This window comes from Leopardus geoffroyi, chromosome C2 (assembly GCF_018350155.1).
Source record: "Leopardus geoffroyi isolate Oge1 chromosome C2, O.geoffroyi_Oge1_pat1.0, whole genome shotgun sequence".
In the NCBI taxonomy this organism is placed as follows: domain Eukaryota; kingdom Metazoa; phylum Chordata; class Mammalia; order Carnivora; family Felidae; genus Leopardus; species Leopardus geoffroyi.
Window position 1 is genome coordinate 120,814,187 of NC_059333.1, and position 21,372 is coordinate 120,835,558.

Sequence of the window (21,372 nt, forward strand, 5' to 3'; positions counted from 1 at the left end):
TTCCTCAGTCAAGCAAATGGTATGATTGAAGGACTTCTGGGCCCTTTAGATGACAGGCCACCTGTTGTGATGGTTTAGAGCCTTCCAAGGGCTCTGGAGTCTGACTCCTGGATCCAACTCCCATCTCTGCCCCCTCCCAGGTGAATAACTTCAGTTTCTCCCACCAATAAAATGGGGTTAGATGGTACATTCTCGGGGGGGGGGGGCGTGAGGGCTAGAAAAGTTCATGGATGCCAAGCCTTGACCATAATGCTGATAATGCTGGCACTGAACAAGTTCCGCTATTTTTTCTGTCCCTTCCGGCAGGAAGTAGAGGGGCCATAGGGGGCCACTTCTGTGGCCAGCTGTGGGAGGTTAACAGGGCAGAGGAGGCAAAAAGCAAAAACTACTCTTTCTTCAAAGGTCAACAGGACATTGCCTAAGGGGACTCAGACTTCAGACTGAACCACACTGGCTCCCCCAAATGAATCACTCAGCATGCGTGAGCCAGGAAGCATCCCCACCCCATGTCATGGCAGTCCGTGGGCAATGTTTGCCAAGGAACACCATCGCTCATGGAGAAAAGCAAGGCGAAGGAAAATACCCAGGAGCAGCTTGTTTGCAAAGCAATCATCCAGAATCTAAGTACACTTTTTCAATAAAAATGCATGAAAATACTGTTTTTCTTTGTTTATACCATTTCTAGCAACGAAACGTTGTCTAAGAGACACATTACCATAACTGCGGTCACCCTCTGTGCACATAACCTGCTTCTTTCACAAAATATAATTACTCCCGCTCTCCATGCTTTTAGCCAAAGATTAACTTGTAGCAATTTAAAAGGTCAAAGCTGGGATCAAACTGAGTGTGTTTTAATCTCCAAAAAAATGTAAATTGGGCAAAAATTTCAAAAATAACAAGCCCTGCAGGTAGACTATATATTCACAAAAAGTTTCCCATGACATATGAACTGGTCTTCCGATAACCAGTTTTGCCTCTGAGCAGCAGATGTAACTTCTGATGAGGTATTAGCCATGGTACAACCAATGTTGATGCTTTATCGAAAAGGAACAAGCAAACAATAGAAATATCATGGCCTCCAAAACATCCCATGGTTGAAATGAAGGTTGTCTCCAGTGCGGTGGCCACAATGTTTTATTCAGCCAAATGTTTAAAATAAATGCCTTGGTAGGTTTGTATTCACTGTGCTTATTTTCACTGACAGAAATCGTATCTGCCAACTCTATGTCCAGATAGAGGGGTTGGGTCTGGGGGAGATGAATTCCACCAACGGGCACCATAAACCCTCCTGAAAAAATGAGCTCCACTTTGCACAGAAACAAAATGCATTCCTTTCCACATGGTTGTTCTTCAACAAGAAATAATGAAGGAAAACAGTGCCGAAATGTGCTGTGCAATTCTTAATGGCATTTTAATAGTTTAAATTAGGAGCAAAAGGCCTCTCGGCATGTGGTTTTGCATAAACATTGCCCTTTCGTAATATTAATTGGCGTGGGGAGAGGCGAGCTAGGGGAGAGACATCAGACGGCAGGACTCAGTCCTGGCGCGCACGGTCAGGTGGCCTGGTGGCACAGTCTCCCCTCGGCCCCTCAGAAGCAGCAGCCAGCCCCAAATGTCATGACGAAGCAAATCCTATCTGCACCCCTGCTTATGAAATGACTTACAGTGTGAACTATACTCCACACACAGTTGACAGCTCGCTGGCTTGGACACCACAACCGCTTAATTTATGTAATTTTCAGCTGGGGAAGAAGGCTTGAAAGTAAGTAAGAGGCAAATGACTCCTCACTTGCCACCAAAATCCATCTTTTCTAATCTCTACAAAGAAGGCAATCATAATCATGAAATTCCAAGAGACAGACAGCTACGGGAGCAGGCGGAGTTACAATTTGGTGATATACCTGAGACACAGCATACCAATGAAGGAGGTGCAAGGACTTGTTTCTTCTGGGTGACGTTGATAGCTCTACCTATGAGCTGACACAGGCTTCCCGGACCTGTTATAAGAGAGATTTCACCTTGCCTGTTCTAAACTCTGGGGATACGCTCACAACCAGAACAGACAAGGTCACTGCTTTCAAGGGGTTCCCATTCTAGCCCCTGGGTGTCAAGTAAACAAATCAACCAACAAAATGATATCAGATGATAAGTGCTACGAAGAAAATAAAACTGGAAGACAGGAAAGAGAGTGCCTGTGTGGTAAGGGGAGTCTCTCTGAGGAAAGCATATTTAAGCTGAGACCTGAATGGCAAGAGAGGAACAGCCATGCAAAGATCTCAGGAAATAACATTCCAAACTGAAGGTACTGCGAGTGCAAAGGCCCTGGGGTGAGTCTGCACTATGTTCTCTTTCTTTCACCATCAAAGCAAGTCATGTTAGGTCAAATCTTCTCACTGCAGCAATTCTTAAACAGATTGGCCTATCTCTCCAAGGCAGAACAGGTAGAACATTCTCATACAGAAAATGACCACTTTATTGAAGGAATGAATGTAGTAATAGGGGATCAATACAGAATCCCAAGAGAGTAGGAAAATATAATCGCTGTTTTCTGGGTGCAAGAACTAGTTTACAGAACTCCCTCTGAACCCTCTATGGCAATTACCAGCAGCAACAACACACAGAATCAAAAGGCCTGGGATAGAGTGGGGAGAATGGGGATGCTGAAAAGGTGTTTGGCAAACACCAGGCTGTTTGTTAGGTTTTTAACAAATACTGAGGGATAACATACTCTGTTGCCAAGTTGGCTGATCTGGGTCAGTCATGAGTTTTCCTCTGTCCCACAGTTCTCATGATGACAACAATACCTGCTGTTAGGGATAGTCTGTGAAGGAGAATTGAAATCGAGGATTATCAGCTGGGCAGCAGGAAGATGAGTCTCTGTGTGCTGAGAAGAGAGACATTGACTATTTCTACATCAGGAGCTCTGGATGAAGAAGTGATGCTCCCAAGTGGCTTCAAAATGGTGTCATATTATGTCTTGAGAGGCTAGGATGGAGGTTGAATGGACCTTAGTTTTTCAGAAAACAATGATAAGGGAAGAACTACTCAGATGAAACACCTTCTGTTGAACTAGTCTCTTGAGGCACCTAGGAAGTAGTAGAGATATCTGGATGACCTTTCCAAGACGGTTGGGGATCTTCTTCTCTTTGTAAGGACAGTGCCATCATCAAGTCTGGTAAACATCCTATACTCAGATGCATATCTCGAACAGCGATGACTTTTACAATGACAACCCATGTGTGATCATACCAGGAACTGCTCAAGTTTTGGGGGGACTGGCTCTGGCAACAGCAACAACAAAAATGCATTTTTATAAAAAGAATATATAGAATCCCTTCTAACTTCTCTCTTCAAATCTTGCATCTTTCCTTCTTAATCTATCATTTGGCACCAGATACATCAAATACAATGTAGAAAAGTCTTTGACTTTCTAGAGAAGAATCAGGTGTTTTGATTTATATGATTGCTCTAACTGCATTACCCATGTGGGAAATTGTGGACTAAATCAACATGATTAAATCATGTTCTGAGGGTTTGCTCGCTGCACTCTTGTTTGAGCGATAGAGTGAATTTGATGAGGAATCCATAGCAAATGAAATAGAGACATCCTTCACCAAAACAGAATAGATTAGCTTTTGCACTGGGATATTTGGCCTTGGAGTTCATAAATTACCTGTTGACTACATATATAATTCTCTGATATCCTTCAGGGAAATAGGTGTTCCAGCATATCAGCTATGCTGAGGTTTGGTATGATTCAACCATTTTGACAAATGCATTACAAACTGGGAAATTGAATTTCTAGCCAACGTCATATCTACACCACAGCACAATTGTTTTTAAAAAATGAAAAATGTGTTAGTTAATTAGTATCTAACAATGCCAAACAGCTAGTCAAGATGACTTTGCTCCACTAAATTGAACAGTAGCTTGAGCAAATGGTTCGAGTTAACCAACTGATAAGGAGTTAAATAGATACAATCTATTCACATCAAAGCATAAGTATATGATCAGACTTAGATTATCCGTAATCTGCTCTCTTTTTGGCTATAGTAGCAATAAATTTTGGTGCTCACAAGTAAAAAGATGAACTGTTAGAATAGTAAGTGTTCCATAAATATTTGCTGAAACGTAGTAAATAAAAATAAATATCTACACTGATATTTCTGTAACTATCAGAACAATAGCTTATATTATGACACCTCACAGGTCAAAAATAAGTGGATGATAAAGAAGTGACTGAGCAGGAAAGAATGAAAAATGGCAACACACAGCCAAGCCCCTTTGCATTGAGGCTTAAATTAGTCTGGTTTACGACCAGATCTAGCACCCAGATCTTAATTTCTAAACAGCATTCTTCAATAAAGAGGAACCTTGGAGAAATGGCTGATTCCAGCCCAGGGAAGAAAAAATAAAAGGTGAGGCTAGGTCATCTTATGATGCCAAAAAGTAAGACATGCTCAGAGGTGCCTGGCTGGCTCAGTCAGTAGAGTATGTGACTCTTGATCTTGGGGTCGTGAGTTCAAGCTCTACATTTAGAGCAAAAGTAAGACATGCTCAAAAAATGATGGGGATATGTCAAAATGACACAGAAACCAATTGACCAAATGTGGGACAATTATAGCAATAAGATAAACAGTGGTAGTAATAGGTAATTGCCCATAGAATAAAACAAAATTCATTAACCCATACCAATGTAAATAATTGACTAAACAAATAAATGAGAGGGAATGGAAAGCTCCTATCTGAATTACCATTTGACATATGCCATAAGAAACAAGATATTTACACGGGTCTCAGAGTATCTTCCATAAAGTCCTTATTAATTGCAAAGGGGAAAATAGTAACTGCTCATTGGAAGGATCTGTCAGTCGTCACCTTAGCGAAGCTATCAAAGTTAACGTCACCCGTTATGGAACAGGTCAATCTCATGTGCCTCCTGATATGTTGCACAAGAACACAATATCATTTCTGTGGCGTTCTTGTCAAAAAAGCATAATGTGAACTTAATCATCATGAAAACTGGACAAACCCTATTTAAGGGACATTCCACAAAATAACTGGCCAATACTCTTAAAAAACATCAAGGTCATGAAGTACAAAGACTGAGGAGCAAGTTGTCACAAATTAAAGGAAACTAAGGAGCCGTAACAACTAAATGCAACGTGTTAACCTCAGGATCCTGGACCAGAAAAGGGATGTTAGATGGACAATGGGAGAAATGTGAATAAGGTCTCTAGGTTATACAACAGTATCACATCAATGTTCAATTTCTGATTTTTATCATTTCACTGCAGCTGTGTGTGTGTGAGATTTGTTAACATGTGAGGAATCTGGGTGAAGGGGCTGCGAACATCTTCTGTACTATTCCTGTGATATTTTGTAAATCTGAAATTATTTCAAAATCAGGCGTTAAAAAAATAAAACGTTTCTGATGGTTCTGGTTGGGGAGTGGCTGGAGTTAGCAAGGAGGGGGCAGGGTGTGATTAGAACCAGCTTTGTAGAAACCAGACTGTGTGGTCTGTCAGAGAACTAAGAAGTCAGCCAACAACAGGTGGCAGCAGTGACCTGAAAGTGCAAAAGTTCAAACAAACCCTACACTAACCTTAGCCCATTTTTTGGCCACGCCTACCTACTTATACCCACAGGTGTTTTCGACCCCACCCTGCTTCCATCTGCTGTGAAAATGGAGAACAAACTTCTTGGGTGGCCTCGGTGGCTCGGTGGGTTAAGTGTCCAACTCTTGATTTCAGCTCAGGTCATGATCTCACGGTTCATGAGCTGACGGCACAGAGCCTGCTTGGTTGAGATTCTCTCCCTCCCTCCCTCTCTCTCTCTCTCTCTCTCTCTCTCTCTCAAAATAAATTAAGAAATAATATAATAAAATAAAAAATGAAGAATAAACTTCTTCATGGGACTTGAGACGAATTACTTAATCTCTTCATTCTTCTTCTATAAAATGGGGACACAAAAGTAGTTAAGTCACTGGGCTGCTGTAAGTACTACATGAAGTAATGTGACAAGTACTCCACATGATGTGTAGCCAAGAGAAAGCGCTTGATAAATGTCAGCTGCTCTAATCATCATCATCTTTTTCATCATCATCATTATTATTCTTTTGCTTACAAAGCCCTACACACTGGCCCACTAGACTCTAGCTGCATGGGAGTGGGCACTCCACCCAGCCTGGTCACCACTATAACCCCAGCCTGTCACACAGTCCTCCAGAGAAGAGGCACTCAGTGAGCATGCTATTCAAATGGAGGAAAGAAACATCTGGCCCCTTACCTCTTGAATCGTTATGAACATAAATATAGCTGCTATAAGAGAAACCCCAATTACCAGTAACTTAAATAAGACAGAAGTTTATTTTTCTTTCATATAACCATCTGAGCATGAGCAGTCCATGACTGTAAGGTCCCAGACCCTTTCTTAGGGCAGGGCCATCCCCAGAACATTTCTGATCTCATCCACATTCCAGCCCTCAGGAAGCAGGAAAGGCAAGGAGGAAGGGCACACTCTTTAAGGGCACAGCCAAGAGGATATACACATCACTCTATTTCCTCCTCACAGAACTTAGACAGGGACCACACCCCTGCAAAGGGGGCAGGGAAATGTAGTCTTTATACTGGGTGCTTCCATAAAATGTGGTGGTTCTGATGAAGAGGATAGGTGGAGGGATAATGCTGTTGGGAAGCAACCAGCAGTCCTGCCTGTCTCTCCAGCTCATCATTCACATTCTCCGACGCCAACCCCACCACTCTTCTCCCAGGCTCTGCTCCCTCTGCCAGATACCCTAACCTGGCCTTAACCCCACCCCTCCAGAGAATTCCTATTTCGCCTCCCAGACCCCTAGAGAGGCATTACTTCCTCTTTGAAACCTTCCTGAGCAACACCACCACCACCACCCAGTATGGATTAGCTCTTCCTCCATCCAAGGAAGTTTTCCTTCCTCCCTGCACTTGTCCTACACTGGCAGTGTCCGTCTCTCCTACTCCAGGATACACTCCACGAGGAGAGAGAATATGACCACCTGTGTCCCTTGCACCTTACAACTCTTTAAATTTCTGCTGAATTATTAAGTACATACTTTTGAGAATCGACATGGCAATTTTCAAGCTACTGTTGTTTTGCCCCATGGAAAAATATTCTTGGCATAAATATGACCAACCCACCCCAGACCCAGGCAGGTTGTAGAGAACGTATGAGTGAAATCAGACCCACTGCTTAAGAAAGAAGGGAATCCAGATGCTGTGGGCTCCACAGGACCCTGGGGATGCCTGTCATATTCCTCACTTATGTTTACATCCGACTGAGCTGGAGTAGGACAGAGACCCGTCGCCAATGCCTCCCTAAGTGAAATCAGCTGGACTGGGGGCTGTCTTTGGACTCGAGACAGCACATGCTCACTTCCTGGGCAAGGAGACTTAGTGTGGCAACATCGAGACTATGCTGGTTGAAGTCACAGCACAGATGGCTTATGAACATGAAAAGGCTGTTTAATGTTAAAAGCCTTTGATTTTTTTTTTCCAGATGAATTCTTTCAGAGCCCTGCAAGCTGTAAGCAAAAGTATATGAGCCAAGGAGAAGGGGCATTTCAACCAAAACACTAAATTTCCTTGCTTAATACCATTTCCGTGAGTTCCAAGTCAGAGTCTTAAATATATGTTTGTGGATCCTGGGTTAGTTTTGTTTGTTTGAGGAAGGGAGGCGAAGGAGTGGTTTTAGGCTGTTTTGTTGCCCAAGTTTTCAATAAAGGGGAAGAGAGAAAAATACCAAGCTCAGATGGAAGAACAAAGAGAAGTTACCATTGCTAAAGATGCCGTATCAACGACACCTAATTTTTTTTATATCTATTTATTTTTAAGAGAAAGAGACAGGGAGCACAAGCAGGAGAGGGGCAGAGAGAGAGGGAGACACAGAATCCGAAGCAGGCTCCAGGCTCTGAGCTGTCAGCACAGAGCCTGAAGCAAGGCTTGAACTCACAAACCGGGAGATCATGACTGAGCCGAAGTCAGACGCTTAACTGACTGAGCTACTCAGGTGCCCCTCAATGAAACCTAATTTTAAACTTAATCCTAACTCACTATTACTGTGTTTAGAATTCCTGCCTCACCCTTTCCTCACTTCCAAATCATAGTTTTAAACATAACTGTCAAGATTGAGGGTTTGCTTTTGTTTAAGGAAGCATTCCTTCAATATCAGACCATCAAGCACTCAAAGTGTTGTGCTCTGCTAGGAGTTTCATCTCACCTAACTTTCTTGCCAACTATGTAAAATCAGTAATAAAACGGGGTTTAGCATGGTCCCCAGACAATGAAAGGACAGTATCTTTTTATCAGAGACCACCACCTGGAAAAAGAAAGCAAAGATACAATGTTTCTCTGAATATTCAGGGAAAGTTAAGGGGAATCCAAGAACTCTTTCATGACAAAGTAAAAAAGCATGGATCATTCTGGGTCCTTTGCCCAAACTAGTCTGTGATGTTATCAGTTGATAACATCACTTTCAGTCAATCCCTGACTTTTTGCCTCTTACTGGTTGTTTACTGGTCCAGAGTGATTTGTGTGTATTTTCTGGATAACTAAATCTGTGCTCTGCAGCTGCCTCCTGTGTCAGCGAGCACAGAGCTATGACATGAAACAATAGTGGTTGTCACACACACACACATACACATATACACACAGACACACACACACACCTACACATATACACACATACGTGCACATACACACACATACATACACATACATACACACACACATAATGTCTTTATCCTTATTTTTAAGCACACAATATTGTGGATTTTCTTTCCTGTTCTTTTTTTTTTTTTTAATGTTTATTTAGTCTTAAGAGAGAGACAGAGTGTGAGTAGAGGGAGGGACAGGGAGATAGGGAGACATAGAATCTGAAGCAGGCTCCAGGCTCTGAGCTGTCAGCACTGAACTCAAACTCATGAACCATGAGATCATGACCTGAGCTGAAGTCGGACACTTAACCAACTGAGCTGCCCAGGCACCCCATGGATTTTGTTTTCAGCCTACTCAGAACATCATACGATATCTTCATAATGCCTTGAGGACCCAATCCCGAAAAAACCAATATCCACGTGTGACTATGTTTTACATGTGCATCTTTATTAACAGTGAGGTCACTGAAGTCCCCTGCTTGCAATTCTGATTAAGAAAACACATAAATAAGTCCTCCTAAATCATTTCATGTTGGCTGACTCTATATAACACCAAAACAGAAATAATTGCTCTCCTCGTGCACCCAGATTGGACTTCGCATTAAAACCATTCATTCAATTCTGGGGCGCCTGGGTGGCGCAGTCGGTTAAGCCTCCGACTTCAGCCAGGTCACGATCTCGCGGTCCGTGAGTTCGAGCCCCGCATCAGGCTCTGGGCTGATGGCTCGGAGCCTGGAGCCTGTTTCCGATTCTGTGTCTCCCTCTCTCTCTGCCCCTCCCCCGTTCATGCTCTGTCTCTCTCTGTCCCAAAAATAAAAATAAAAACGTTGAAAAAAAAAATTAAAAAAAAAAAATAAAACCATTCATTCAATTCAAAATATGGGTAATACATGATGATGATTCAAATCAGAAATTGGATCCTAATTGGGACTCTGGATTAGATAGTTTTATATAAAATTTAAAAGTTTTCTTAAAAAAATAAAAACCTGAAAAAATGAAAAACAAAAATTCCTCAGTCATTACCCTCAGGTGAGGAAGGAGTTGTGTGATGTTTTCCTCTTGTTGGCAAACAGTCAGGCCTAGTCTAGGGTTTTAACTTGACAGAAGGTAGCCATGTTAGTCTGAGATGAGAACAATTACAAACACTTTAACCGGGGGGGGGGGGGGAATTTGACTAGTAAGGGCTTGGGCTCTGGGCTGAGGCCGATGGCCCTATGATTATAAATGTGCAACACCCGGCAGGTCACTCCACCTCTTTTAAGCACGCAAGCCAGTTGGAGGAGGGGCAGAGAGAGAGAGAGGAAGAGAGAGAACCACAAGCAGGCTCCATGCTGTCAGCACAGGGCCCGATGTGGGGCTCGAACTCATGAACCGCAGGATCATGACCTGAGCTGAAATCAAGAGTCACCCAGGCGCCCCATCTCCACCTCTTTCAGCCACATCTGTAAACGGATATGAGTAGTGGCTGCCTCAGAGGGTCACAGTGAGGATTAAATATATTCACAGCACAGTGGCTAGAACAGTACCCTCAATCAAGGTAGGCAAATGGTTATCATCCTCTGATAGTAATTCCTGAAGTCAAAGGAAGAAGAATCTTTTGTACCCATTCTTTGCAAATATAAACTGCTTTTGAAAAGTTAACCAACCACTAGCTTGGCAAATCTAACAGGGCTGGCATCTGTTCTGGAGGAAGAAGGCATTATCTGCACCAGCTGGCTGTTAGGTTAGGGACCTGTTAGATTAGATACCACCTGTTAGGTACACTCAAGCCCAAAGTGGGGTGTTTAGCCCCACCTTTTTCAGCTCTGATATGTTAAAACGCTATTTGTCTATGAAATCGTTTCCTTTAAAATCCATACTATCTACACAGATAGAGGGATACAATGTATACAGAACCATGTATTGCCACCCTCTTGATTTTGCTCTACACTCAGGGCTGTCCTGAGCCTTTGCTGGTGAGAGTCAGCTTGGCTGGCTGTACAGAACTCTTGCCCAAGGAGTGCTTCTCCAGGCTACCCCTAGTCGAATGTGCTCCACTATGCGTCTTGTTTCGTCAGTGTGGTTTTGCTTTCTCCCACTTACTGGAATTGCAAACTATGTTGGTTGTCAAAACTTGTGTACATGAAGGCACTTAGAAACAAAGGATGAGTAACATGCTGGATATTAAAATGCAAGTATCCCACACTGGGATATTTTTATCAGAGTGGTAAGGTCACAACCTATTAGCAATTAAGAGCTCACAGAAGTCCTCTGACAGTATCATCAGAAAATGACTGCAACCCACAAAGCTGATCCACAACTGACACACAGTTGTGGACTGGAGGCTGGAAGAAATGATGGCCAAAGTTCTGAATTACTTCAGGTGTTTTGAGAAGCCTGGAAGAGCAATTGCCAATGGCCACGCCAGAACCACGTCCCCGTGGGGACAATGCTGAGTCAGTCCAAGTCCCACTTGCAGGACAGCAAACCGCAGTTAGAGGACGTGAGTGTGTCCCTCTTCTGCCCCCAGCTTCAAGTCTCCTAACAGCCATTTTTAAACAAATTCTTAAGTTACAGAAGAGAAATGACTCATTCCTTCTGCCCTGTGTTATTCAAACATTGTGCAGATCATTTAGGTCTCATGTACATATGTATAAATACATGCAAATATGATCCTTCCATGAGACTCTGTTTTTCTAAACTGGTTCAGACTTCATGTGTTACGGCTGGGTGTAAAACTCCTATGGTAAAATGTATTCGCAAATGGAGTGAGCAGAAGTCAGGGTGGGGGCAGGAATCAACATTGTCCTTTATGGCAAAGGTTCGATTTTTAGGGGTGTGGCAACCAAACTTTCCCACCACCTGAAGATAAGAAATGAGAGTGATCCTCGTCTTTTCTATTTATTTTTTTTCAACGTTTATTTATTTTTGGGACAGAGAGAGACAGAGCATGAACGGGGGAGGGGCAGAGAGAGAGGGAGACACAGAATCAGAAACAGGCTCCAGGCTCTGAGCCATCAGCCCAGAGCCTGACGCAGGGCTCGAACTCCCGGACCGCGAGATCGTGACCTGGCTTAAATCGGACGCTTAACCGACTGCGCCACCCAGGCGCCCCTGATCTTCGTCTTTTCTATTTACATGATGCTCGTTTGCCTTTACCTCTCCTGATAATGTATGCTCAAAAAGACTCCTAAAAATCACATTCTTGAGTCAGCCTCGTGGCTAAAATGCTGCAGGATGGGAGCCCAGAATTCATTTTAATGTGTGGTATTCCCTAGACTGTGACAGAATTCAGGTTTCAATTAGCCTTCTCCAGGCTCCCCAAACCAAAAAGAATCTAGTGGGTTGTTAACATATTCATAAATAAACAAATGCTCAGTCCCTTGGCAGGCTGCCAGGATGTGGTGCCAGGGAGGGATCCAGGCATCTATGGGGAAGCCATGAGGGTCGTTCACTTCCCTCACCCTGTGGGACTGGACCAGCTGCGGATGCCACTGCTGGCTTTCTGAGCATCTTTATCTATACGTTTATGGAGCCCTGTGGGCAAGATGCCCACTGAAGAGGCCTGAAATGCAGCCAGAATTGGCAGAGGTGCTGCTTCGTGTGTACAGCCACTCCGGGCTGGATGTTTGCAAACCGAAGTTGTTTATAGGTCTGCAGGGCAGCCCTTCCCAAACCTTAACATGCACATTGATCGCGTGGGGATCCTATTAAAATGCAGACTCCATATGGCAGGATAATGAGGCACTGGTGCTGCTGGTCTGAGGACCCCACTTGGATCAGCAAAGTTGTAAAGTGAGCTCAAGATCATTCCATTCACAATTAAATAAACATAATTTGGAGGCATCCCAGGTGCCAAGCACTGTGCCTTCTACAGAAAACACAAAGATGATAAGACAAGGGCCCTGCCTTAGAGGGACGGGCCATGTAATAGGACAGACAGCTTATAACACCCCGGGTAAATTCAGTATTCATTGAGATTCTTTGTATTACAAGAAAGAAAAAGCTCATCCAAAATGGCTCAAGTCAAAAAGGGAATGTAATTGACTCCTGTATTTGCAAAACCCTGGTAAGGCCAATTTCAGGTCCACTTCAAAGCAGGGCTAAAATGATGTCACCAATACCTAGTTCCCCTTTCTCCTCCAATACGTAGTTTCTCTCTCTCCATCTCTTTGCTCTGCTTTCTGTGGTTTGACCTCTTTCTCCTGGAGGCAACATGGGTTGGCCAGTCCATATGTCCTCTCTCTCTCTCTCTCTCTCTTTTAATTAATTAATTTTTTTAATGTTTATTTTTGAGAGAGAGAGCCAGGGTAGGGGACAGAGAGAGAAAAAGAGACAGAAAGACAGAGAATCTGAAGCAAGCTCTGAGCTGTCAGCACAGAGCCAGATACGGGGCTCACCTCACCAAGAGTGACATCATGACCTGAGCTGAAGTCCCACACTTAACCGACTGAACCTCCCATATGCCCTCTCTTAATAAGAATGCCTGCCAATCCCAGATGTCTCAGGAAAAATTCAAGGTATCTTATTGGTCCTAATTGGGTCATGTGTTCAGCCCTTAACCAATCACTGTGTCCTAAGAAGTCAGACTTTGCTCCTGGCAAACCCTGGAGTTTGGGGTAGAGTCAGCTCCAGCAGAACCCCATGTACCAAGAGAGCAGGACACATGGATTCCCAAAAGAAAATCAAGGGTTGGATGCTGAGGAGCCAAAAGCCCATAGTCACCACTCCAAATACATGATAGAAGCACATACAGGGGACAGTGAAAGCATGGAGAAAAGCACTGACACTTGATAAATACTATCAACAACCATGTGGAGGGAGGCAGATGGACTAGCCACAGTGCAAAGCACACAAAGTTTGGAAAGGACTGGGCACTGATTGGCTTTGGAGGCCTTTGACACAATACTGCCCCACCTCTGCCTCAGCTGTGGTGTGATTCAGTCACTCCAGAAATATTTCATTACAGTACTTTCTGTGCAGGGGACAAGAAACAAAAAGTGTGGTTAAATTGCTCCTGAGATTAGGATTAAGTTGGACTGTAGACTAGATTGAAACACATCATATTTTAAAGCCAGTATAAATATTATGCAGATGAGTGCTAATTTGTGATCAAAGGAAAAAGGCATTTGTGTGAACCGGAACAGGAGTTTCCACAAGGCACAAACATGCAGATGCTGGTTTGTGCATTGGAATGTGATGAGACCAAACAAGTAGTGGGCAAAGACAGTGTCATCTTCAGAAACCAGGTATACCTGCTATCAAACTCAGCACCCAATAAACAAGTAATCCAGTGAAGAAATGGGCAAAAGACATGAATAGACACTTTTCCAAAGAAGACATCCAGATGGCCAACCGACACATGAGAAAATGCTCAACATCACTCATCATCAGGGAAATACAAATCAAAACCACAATGAGATACCACCTCACACCTGTCAGAATGGCTAACCTTAACCACTCAGGCAACAACAGATGTTGGCGAGGATGCGGAGAAAGAGGATCTCTTTTGCACTGCTGGTGGCAATGAAAGCTGGTGCAGACACTCTGGAAAACAGTATGGAGGTTCCTCAAAAAATTACAAATAGAACTACCCTCCAACCCAGCAATTGCCCTACTAGGTATTTATCCAAGGGATACAGGTGTGCTGTTTCGAAGGGACACATGCACCCCAATGTTTATAGCAGTGCTGTTGACAATAGCCAAAGTATGGAAAGAGCCCAAATGTCCATCGATGGATGAGTGGACTATTCAAGCAATGGACTATTACTTGGCAATCAAAAAGAATGAAATCTTCGCCATTTGCCACTATGTGGATGGAACTGGAAGTTATTATGCTAAGCAAAATTAGTCAGTCAAAGAAAGACAAAAATCATATGACTTCACTCATATGAGGAATTTAAGATACAAAACAGATGAGCATAAGGGAAGAGGAACAAAAATAATATAAAAACAGGGAGGGAGACAAAACATAAGAGATTCTTAAATATGGAGAACAAATAGAGGGTTGCTGGAGGGGATGTGGGAAGGGGGATGGGCTAAATGGGTAAGGGGCATTAAGGAATACACTCCTGAAATCATTGTTGCATTATACACTAACTTGGATATAAATTAAAAACTAAACTAATTAATTAATTTTAAAAAAGAAAGAAAGAAACCAGAGATACCTGCAAGATTTGAGCACCCAGATCCATGACCTCCTGTCCACCATGGTCTCCACCACCATTATCCGTGACTTCAGTATTTGTGTTGGAAACCCATCTGACATCTCAGCCCTTCAGCTTCTCAACATCTCCCCCTCCAATCCAACACAGCTACCAAATACCTTAGCCCTTGACTAGTAACAACTGCAGACATGCAGTTTTCAAGAATTCCTGACCAACGTTCTATATTTTATTCTGCCGGAATTATTTATATCATTTGATTTTATTTTTCTTTACAGAAAATCTCAAATCTTTGATCTCATTGACAATCTCAAGCCAGTATTTCTCCTATTTTTCCCTATCCATTACCCATCGTCCAGTCAGCGATCTTCTCCACATCTCACCTAAAACAGCAGAATGTAGCTAGAGAAACATGCAACTTTTAAATTCATGATAGCCACAAATCCCAGAATAGCAACGATAATGATGCTATGACAATAGTGATATCATTATCATTTAACATTTATTGAATATCATTATGAACCAGCCTTATTCTTGATTTTGAGTCAGTAAGTACATAATTCTCTTTGGCTTAATTTAGCTCAGTGTTTTTCAATGGAACCACTCGGCATTTCTAGCAGAACAATTGTTCATTACATAGGCCTGTCCTGTGCATAGGAAAACATTCAGCATTACTCCCCAGTCATGGCAAAACACACACACACACACACACACACACACACACACACACACACGGCCCCCAATCCACCCCCCCCCCCCGCCCCGCCCCCAGCCAGATTGCAGGAACAGTTCCACACCCAGCTGAGTGCCCCTGGCTGAGTGAAAAGAGCACTACTTTGAACATCAAAATTGTCACTTCCTACACTTTGAGACCTTGAGCAAACAACTCAGCCTGACTACCAGGTTCTTCTCCTGTAAAAGGTGGATCGTAATCTTATATCTGCCTTAGTGAAAGTATTTGGCGTATTCATTAAGATTATGCCAATTAAAATTGGCAGCAACAGTTTAAACAATTAGGTGTTTATTTTTCCCACATCACAGGACATTTTGAAGGCTGGTTGTCCAAGGCTATGCAGTGGCTCCACAATGTCATCAGTATCCCCAGCTTCAGTGTCCCCAGCTTCTGTCTTTCTGCAAGCTGCTTTTACCTTCATGGCTGCCTTTCAGTTCTGAAATAGAGGCCCCACTTCCAGACTCAATCTGCAGGAAAGATAGAAAGAAGGGGAGGGAGGGAAGGAGGGAGGAAGAAAACAAAACAGGCAAGAAAAACAAAAAACAAAAAACAAAAAACTGTCTCTATCAGAAACGTAACACTTGCCCCAAAACCCCTAGCAGATTTCCATTTACAACTCATTGACTATCACATGATCATTCCTACCTACCAAGGAGACTGGGAAATATTTTTAGCTGAGCATACTGCCTCCTTGAACAAAAGTAAGGTTCTGGGAGTAAGACACAAGAATGGTTAGTGGGTGGGAAACCAGTAATATCTGCCATCCTTGGCAGATTACAAAGCATTATGGCAGTATAGGGTGGCATTATTATTAAAACCTGAAGGAAAACACGTCACAAAATATGGCATTTACATGAATTTCACCACACTCATTCCATCTGGAGTCTCCTTCATCCACATTCTTAAGGGTAAATAAGTGGATGATCTTCTTTATGTCCAACAGGCATTGTGGCCCAATTAACTAATGAGGCACATCTCTGCCTCATTTTAACATAACAATGCGGAGTTAACCACCTTGTGTGCAGTGGACTCTAAATAGCCTCCAATTATTCAAGATAACAGGAGAATAATAAGTGTGTAAATGAATATAAAAGATATTTATTAGTTTAAGGCCGCCTGGCATTCATCCCCCTACTTTTTATAATTGCATTCTGATTTTGTTACAGGGAAACTACTTCCCCACATCGATGCTGGTGGGTGGGACTGGTGGCACCCACTGGTGGCAAGGTGTTCTGCTCAGGTGCCAAGGAACAGATACCAGACCCAACCTCAGCCAATGCAACTCTCTCATCCAGCACTTTGAATTTTGAATGTGTGAAGCAAGGCAAAGAAAGGAGGGAAGGAGGGAGGGATGAAGGGAGAGAGGGAGAGAGAGATGTCGGGAGGAAGAGAGGAAAAAAGAAAGGAAGGAAGGAAGGAAGGAGGCAGGGAGGGAGAGAAGAGAAGGGAAGGGAAGGGAAGGGAAGGGAAGGGAAGGGAAGGGAAGGGAAGGGAAGAGAAGAGAAGAGAAGAGAAGAGAAGAGAAGAGAAGAGAAGAGAAGAGAAGAGAAGAGAAGAGAAGGAGAGTTCGAGAAAAAGAGAGGGGAAGGTAAAGGGAGAGAGGGGAAGGGAGGGCAGGGCTGGGGAGAGAAGAAAGCAAGGTGTCCAGCGTTGCTCCTTAGCTATTCTTCAATTCTGTGGCTCCCCACAACCTTTCCAGTTCATTACTTATTTTTCTCATTGTAACTGAGTCAGATGTGCAACCAAAAAACCTTGACAGATGCCCAACAGAATGACATTTTCAGACCACCCAGAACAGAAACTCAGCTGTCTGCTTTGGTTTCAACCTCATCTCTTACTAAAGCTTAACCAGAATCCCAAAGGGCACTCTTCTGATCCCCAGACATAGTATAGAGACATTGAGCAATACTGGAGTGGCCAAAAGACTGGTAGGAACCAAGAAAATAAAAAGTCCTAGGATGAGAAAATGTCAGAGAGACTCCAACAGGGAATCAGGAGCTGGGGTTTTTAGTTTGTGCTCCTCCTCTAAACTAGGGACACAAAGTACATCTCACAGCCTTTCTGCACCTCACTTGACACTTGCAAATGCCTGAGCTGACTCTGTCACTTCAGTTTTTATAACATACCAACACTTTCTGACTTTGCTAGGTCTCCACTTGCCCAGTGAGTTCCTAACGCTGGAACAAATATAAGCCTGCTGACAAGCCCCCTCCTTGAGCTTTGCTCGGGCTACCTTGTCCTTTATAATTTAAATAAGATTGCCTGGAAGCCCCAGCTCACAGAAGGAGAGAAATTCCCCTCCCTCTCAAACTCCCCCAGGGACTCAAGGGCTAAGCCAACAGTTCCAAGGTCAAGTACAGAATTTGCATTTGCTTCAATGCATTTCACCTCTCCTGGTTTCTTGTTCCATGTCTTCCTGGCTGACACTACTCTGGTCCCTTCCACCTGCAAAGCACCACCCACCCAATGTGAGGCATGTAACAGCCTTTACTGGAGGTTTGGGCAACAAAGGCAACTATAGTGCAGCTCAGTAGGGCAAACAATGCCCAGCTGGACATCAGTCTTCCTGCCACCGGCCATTCTCTTCTGGGGAGCACCATGGCAGTGTCCCCTCCTTGGGCCCCAGCATCCTGAGCCCCCTGTCCTATTACGTGTCCCCTGTTATTCCTCCCTTTACCACTCCCCTCTCCTTTCACTCTCTTTCTCCCAACTCCCAAATTTCCTGTCCAGGTGTCACAAAGAGCTTCTTCCCACCACCCAAATGGCCCGTGACTTGTTTGGCTAACAGGGGTCATTCCAAGAGGAATTTCATCCAACAGCACTCAAACCAACAGTGACCTTTTTCTTCCTGCTGCATTAAAATGCATCTCTAAAGATATAGGTAACACCTCCTCTTTGGCTGAAGGCATCATGCCTCAAGCATTCAGAAACAAGCATTCAAGAATTTCTCAGAAAGCACTTGGCTGGGACAAAAAGATATGCTGCCTTGTTGGTATCCCTTAATGGAAACAGTGTGATCTCTGATCTACCAAGCAAAAAGAAAGAGGCTTTGCCATGTCCTAGCTATGGGATCTTTGGAAAATTACCCATCTAAACCTAAATTGTTCTTCTGTAAAATGGGGACAATAATAATACTTATCCATAGGATTGTTGCGAAAATAAAATAGGATCATAATTCAAAGTGCTTTGCACAGTGACCGGCACAAATGATTTACAAAGGGTAAATGATAGTATTACGATTATTACCATCATTACTGCCACTTAGGGCACTTGAAAGTGAAATTAAAATGGTGATAGCAAGTTATAAAGAGCACAGCACATCAAGAAGTCACTTGGGAAATGTGGAAATACAAATGAAAAACTATGTGCAACTGAGACTTACCCTAAATAAAGTGCACTTGGAACTCATGTCCTGGGAAGGTTACTGGTCTCACCAGCAAGTAGGGCTGGTTAAATAACAGGACTAAAAACTATAAATGTGAGGGCCATTATTTCAGAAAGAAAATGTGTTTCATTTATATTTTTCTTTTAAAAAAGCATAACGTAATACTGCCCTTCATCTAAAGATACTGAGCACCAATATAAGAACATCAAATATTTTAATTCCTCCCAGGAGCTCATTCAGCCCTAGAGAGAAGAAGAGTTTGCCAGAGTAACTGGGACACCTGAAAATGGAAATGTAATATTTAGACCTCCATGTTGCTTCTTGAAAATTTCTAGTCCCCAGAGAGGTTGAAAGAGAATCACAGTGGAGGTGGGATCCATGTGTGAAAAACAAATACACAGCCTCTGCCTCCTTTACAATAATACATTTTCCTACTGGGCTCTTAAAAACTTGCATCATTTCTGTTTGACTGAAGTTCATTTGTTACTTGCGGGGGGTGGGGGGGCATTAATATGGAAGGATCACATCTGAGGCCTTCCACTGGCATTATTTGGTATTCCTTTCGTCCACATTCATTCGCCTTCTTTCTCAGCTCCTGTCTGCCACACGTACAAAGCCCAAGACACTATGGAATGTAGCATACTAACTCTCAAGGCTCTTCAGCAAATGTCTTCTTGGGCTACATCTTTTATTTATCACTCACTTATTAAAGACCTGTGAGCGAGACACTGCTTCAGCGTGGGGGAGATACACACACACGTGGATCCAGTCCCACCCCTCCTGAAGCGCCCAGACTAGGAAAGGAAGGAGGCTGTGAACAAAGAAGCTCAATCTGCAGTGACTGACACCAGTAGATCAATGCAAAAGGAACAAGGGGAAGTAGGGAACAGAAAGACAGTTCTGCATCTTGGAGCAGGGCCGATAAATGAAACCTTCCGAAGGATCCAGGATCTTCACTAATGAGTAGGAATCCACAAAGCAGAGAAGAAATGGGAGTCAGGAGACAGGGAAAGAGGGTGGAGAACTGCTACCTGGAGGAAAATGGGACATATCACACCTGCAATAAAAATAGACCGAGCCAACTATACTTAGCACAATGAAGAGACACACCAGTCGGCTTAGTACATCTTGCACCTTTACTCCTTGAGTTTATTGTCACTTGACCTTTTGCTCTTCCATACATAGACTTTCCCTCTCTATTACACAAGAAGCAAACGCAGAGCCCCACAGTAGTTCCAGAAGGAAGGCAACTTTATCATTAGCAGCACGCACCAGGATCCACTTGCTGAGGACAAGGAGAGTGTGCTCTCCGTCCTCCTGGAAGATGTCTACCCTGTTCTTGTGAGGATTCCTGCAACAGCATAGGCTGTCTCTGTCCGACCAGTCCTCAGAACACTCAGTCCCAAGTGCCCTCAAGCCCAACTGATGACTCAGAAGGCCTTGTCAATCACTGGCTGCAATTACTAAGGATTATTTGTCATGTGCACATCCACCTCCTTAGAATTCCATCATGCAAAGTACATTTGTCTCACTGGTATGTCTTTGCTTTAATTATAGTTGGACACAATAGCTTCTACCTTTGCACTGATTTCCCAGGAACTTGAATGCCACCATTATTTGCTCTCTCCTATAGTCAGGCATTTCAGCCCCTGCATCCAATGCAGGACTGCCTCCACGGCACACAGCCTGTGCAGTTTGCAGGCCCCGCAGACAGAAGGACACCACACTTGGTTTAACTCTTTGCTGTTGCTCAACTGAAATGCTTCATAATTTTTTTTTAACAAAGGGTTCCACACTTTCATTCTGTACTGCGCTCCACAAATTATTTAGCTGGTCCTGTCTAGAGGATTAACTGCTTCAAGGTGAATTTCTGCCAAGCCCTGCCTATGCACTTTGGGATGGGAGCCACTTTCGTGATCATTTTCACCGCCATTCACTTGGCAGGGTGACTATCACAAACCTGCAAGTTCAAGCAGTCCTCAAACACTTTTTGATCTCTGATTACAAGTAACTGGTTCAACCAAAAGTTAAGCTTTGGCCTTAGCCACACTTGATCATCCTTTACCATCCTGCCAAGTATAGGATAGGCTCCTACTCCCTCAAGGCCCCTTCAAGTTTACAAACAATACCACATCCAAGCACTGGTTCATAAAGTTTCCCATTCTATAAGCTTAATGTGTTATTCAGAATTTAACAATTTCCTCAGCATACTTTGATTAAGGGTGTGCAGAATTGCATCAGATGTAATAAAAGTCAAGCCCTGTAATTTAAATTATTAAACACTCGTACGAGAGCCTGTACCCGAGCCGGCTCAGTGGCATGCATTTGAACCGCAAAAGTAGCAGCTCAAGTCCAGAAAGGGGGGGAAGGACATGAACAAATTATGTTCTTCGCCGTGACAGATTTGAAGGGGCCCTCCTCA

At 43.4% G+C, this 21,372-nt stretch overlaps 1 long non-coding RNA gene across 1 annotated transcript; it reads left to right on the plus strand.

The window, feature by feature from the left end:
• The first annotated feature begins 1,553 nt into the window (after positions 1 to 1,553).
• LOC123611457 lies at positions 1,554 to 4,638 on the plus strand. Its single transcript, XR_006718681.1, has 2 exons — positions 1,554 to 2,327; positions 2,784 to 4,638. It is a non-coding gene; the product is annotated as an uncharacterized LOC123611457 (long non-coding RNA).
• The last annotated feature ends 16,734 nt before the right edge of the window (positions 4,639 to 21,372 follow it).